The 4257-nt window shown below is 42.8% G+C and overlaps 1 long non-coding RNA gene across 1 annotated transcript; it reads right to left on the reverse strand.

The window, feature by feature from the left end:
• Positions 1-232: 232 nt before the first annotated feature.
• Positions 233-3935, reverse strand: LOC107079018 (uncharacterized). Its single transcript, XR_011182606.1, has 4 exons — positions 3810-3935; positions 3240-3291; positions 2454-2514; positions 233-2221 (listed from the first exon to the last, which is right to left on the reverse strand). It is a non-coding gene; the product is annotated as an uncharacterized lncRNA (long non-coding RNA).
• Between the last annotated feature and the right edge of the window lie 322 nt (positions 3936-4257).

The following is a 4257-nucleotide window of genomic DNA, read 5'->3' on the forward strand; positions in this document are numbered from 1 at the left end:
AACATGTAATCAATTTCAATTCATTATGAAAAGTTAATATTTAAAAATTAACCAGGTCACACACAGACCTGGAATGTTCGTCTGACAGACATCTTTGAGAAGCTGAAATTGTGAATACTGGTGCTGAGACTGCAGATAGTACCATATATGAGTCGCGTGGTAAGTCTAGAGACAAAGTAAAACACTAATAATGTGGAAAGTATTCTATATTTTTATTAGTAATACATAGTAAGTTATTTTTCTCTTTTATAGACCCTACATGGAATAAAGTATTGAAAGCAAAGGAGTGCAGAAGAAACATTTCACAGCGTTATTACTTGTATAGTGTTTGATATTATTAGAACTATTAGTGACATTTTCATTAACAAAAACTGAGAGCAAGGTATATACTGTGGATAGTGTTCTTACTGAGCAGATAGGGATGAAATTCCAGATAAAAAATGGAGAGTGCCAGGAAGAGAGGAACTAATGAAGATAATGAGGTCTTGGACAACCCAGCGTGGCTTGAATTTAGGAAAGACTCCTTCTGTCTGCTACCCTAAACAGAAAAGACCAAATCTTGCGGTGCCATTGCAAATTCAGGCCCCATCACTACTCCCTGGTACCAGCTCGCATTGGAACGACCTCGGTTTCACATCTCATCCAAAAGATGGCGGCCACTACAGTATAGTTTCCCCACTGCCATGCCAGGGCTTTAGGACCCAGACAGACCACAGAGTGGGCACCCCCTGCTGGTCCCACTAACACCTCTTCCAGCAGCAGCCATAGCTTCCCAGGAGGTCTCCCCTCCAGGTACTGACCAGGCTCACACCTGCTGGGCTTCAGTGGGTTACCAGTTGAGAGCTGCAGGGTGACATGGCTGCTGGCCATTCAAGCGTGTTTGCATATTGTGTCATTCAGGCAACTTACTTAAAAAGTTAATAGACTTGACATAACGTCAAATGAATCGATTCTGCAAATCAGTTATTTTGGTAACCCGATCCTTTTGCTTCTGCCTTCAGTTCTGTGGCTCCAGATCCTCGGCGCTCCAACGATCTCCTTTCCAGCTCCGCTCCAGCATCTCGTTGGGGCCGGAAAGTTACTCTTGACCATGTGTGCCTTTCCTTAAATTTCATTCTTGACACCAGTGGCCTGATCTGTAATGTGCCGATTCAGTCATGGCTCTTGACGTTCCTAGCCTGAATGTTTCCTGTTGACTGCTGCTGTGATCGTCACGGTTCCGCGTGGGGTCGTGCTCCTTGCTGCCCGTTCTGTCCCCACACCTGGGGCGCGAACCCGGGTCTCCGGCGTAACGCAACAGGGCACCAACCGTGTGAGCTAAGGGAGACCTCCCCCAGCCCAGGCAGCTGAGGACCCTGCTACGTGCAGTGAGGGCGCTGACGTCACCACACCAGCTCCGCTACACCCTCCCCTGCTGAACTTGGGCTCGGCGAAGGACACTTCAGCACCCTCACTGCGCATAGCAGGGACCTCAGCTGCCTGGGCTGGGGGAGGTCTCCTTTAGCTCACCCGGTTGGTGCCCTGTTGTGTGAGGGTGCCGTGACGATCACAGTACGCTGCTACTGTGTGTGCTGCGCGTTCTGCAATAAAAGCTGCTGATTGCATTTTCAAGGTATGTTGAAAGGGTCTGCTCTGGGCTGCTGCCTCACTGTTGTACATTACTGGCTGGTGAATTTGGCCGGAGCGACCACAAGCAGGTTCCAAGAAATAATGCAACGAGTTGTTTTGGACTTTGCACCATGGTCCACAAGGAGACACCCTGTTGCATCTTTTCTTGGGAATTGCAGGGGCTACCTCCATTTTAAGTGGTTCCAGATTTTCCTGCCAATTTAGATTTAGGGTTTATGTTCCCTAGCAGTGAGTTTAGGTACAGCCCCTGGGGGAGGATAGCTCTAGCCAAGCCCCCTCGCTCCCAGCAGGAGGGGAAGGCAGTTTACAAGCTGTGACAGACAGGCCTACCCCCCTCTCCAAAAATGGGTGGATACGCCCTGAAAAATCCTGGAGATAGTTTTTTGGCGGGAAAATCTGGGGACCCTTAAAAATGGGGCAGCCTTTGAAGTCTCCAAGTCAAAATGCGATAGGGTGTCTCTTTGCGGTCGGTGACTCCGAGGATAAAACAGTCCATTGCAACGATTCTCAGAAATCGTTGCAAACTCGCAAAGTCTCCCCGCCAAAAACTCAGCAACATTAAGGATTTTCAGAACCAAGAGAGTACAGAACTCTGCATGAGAAATAAAATAAAAAAATATCAAACTTCATTAAACAATTAATTCAGCGAAAATTGCATACAAAACAAAGCATTCCAGTACGACAGATGCACAGGCTTTGAAGTGGAAAATTAACGTGCATTTAAATTACAAAGTGTCAAAACACGGCTACATTCAAGCTAAATGTTTTTAAACAGAGTACGAAACGATTTGCATGCAACTGCACGGAAAAGCACAGAAACGTACAGCACATTACTGTTTTTCTCCAAGGGATATGTGGAGGCAGGGACTGGAAGTGCTGCATTTCCTACAAAACAACAGAAATCATTATGCTTTCTGTTACAAACAGGATCTCGAATTATTCCAGCTAGTCAGATCTACTGTAGCTTCTGTATTGACTGACACGTTCGGAAGATTAAGCAGTTTAAAAATATTTATAGTTGGAATAAAGCGTTTAGCCTGGTGTAACTGGAAATGTTCATGTTTAACAAGGTATTGTAGCATTGAGGTGTGCACTACAAGTGTGCAAAATACCGAAGGCACAACACATCCAATACAGCTACATGTGTATCGATTAGATAAAAACTACTATATCCTAATGTGTTTCTTACGATTTTCATTGATTAACGTATTCTTTTTCTAAAACAACTTAATTAACATGCGAACAATTAATCCAAATCTTTATAGGTTCTGTTGTTTTAATTGTTGTGATGCAACGTAGCAGAAGCCAAAACGGTTTATTTTGCGCATGTATCATGCGCATCAAAAAAGCTAAACTAACTCGTAGTTTTAGCAGAAATTGCTTTCAATAAACATGGAGAGATCTAATATCGCCTAGTCTGAGTTTTCTTTTGGCAAGATGCATCACGTTTTTCCAACCACAGCATTCGGGAGGTACAGGAGCACATGTACAGTATTTAGACGATCAGGTTTCGCAGTATCAAACAGTGTTTTCACCAGGACAGATAGCGCATAATTTATGTCAATAAGATACTGCACGTGTAAAGAAATTAATAAAATCTTTACACTTACGTTTGAACTCCCATTATTTAGTGCGAATCGTGTCCTGTCCGAAGTCACTAAACTGAAAACACAAAGCAGCAGATTTTAAGAATTAAAAAATCATTTAAACTAAAAAATGAGTTACAAGTGACATTTTTACTACGAATGCAAGAACATAATCACAACACAGACTCTGGAAAATAATGAAAAGAACTTCAAGTCTAGGTAGATACTTTCAGTTTGGATAAATTCACACGCTTGACTTTGTGAGCAAAGTTCACGAAGTGTTTGATAAAGAAAGAATAAGATACACCTACGGAAAAGAGATGTTTTCATTCTTACAACACATCAGTGTCTTTCCTGGTGCAACAGAGCTTTTCCTTGATGTTAAAGGAATACACGCGTTGGCTGTGTAAAACAGAGATAAGAGCAGCCTTGGAAAATAAAAGACTCACATTACAAAATTCTATTTAGCTCCCAACGAAAATACTTGTTTTACCTCTTTCTCCTGCAAGTTATAGACTACATGATTATATGACATCTGTACTAAAACAAAGGAAAGATAAAACTAATGATAAAAAAGACGCGGAACAAACTCACTCAGCTCTCTTCTCTCTCGCAGAACCTGGCGGGCAGGTGTGGGGGGCGTGGCCTCCGAGTGATGTCATTCGAGTGGGCGTGGTTACAGACTGACGATGCATGTAGCTTTTTTTCTCGGCTTTTTTCGTTCCTCTGGTGGAAGAAATGGAGCATGTTTTCAGAAGACCCCCAGGAGTTCCAAGTTTCAAAATCCTTTTTCCCCCATGGCCATCAGGGTAATAACAGTTAGTACATGTTATGTGATAGTGAATGAAAGAATTTAGAAATATGTAGGCAATCTGTGGAGCCTAAAGTTCTCTTTGCAGGACACTTACTGTTCTATAACCTGATTTATCCTAATGCTGCACCAAGAAGTCAGATTTTTCATCTGAAAAAGTTGATCATAAACTCAATTTACTACCCTTGTACTTCTCATTAGTCATGTTCATTTTAGATGTTCCAAAAACAT

Source organism: Lepisosteus oculatus, chromosome 19, assembly GCF_040954835.1.
Source record: "Lepisosteus oculatus isolate fLepOcu1 chromosome 19, fLepOcu1.hap2, whole genome shotgun sequence".
NCBI classification, from domain to species: domain Eukaryota; kingdom Metazoa; phylum Chordata; class Actinopteri; order Semionotiformes; family Lepisosteidae; genus Lepisosteus; species Lepisosteus oculatus.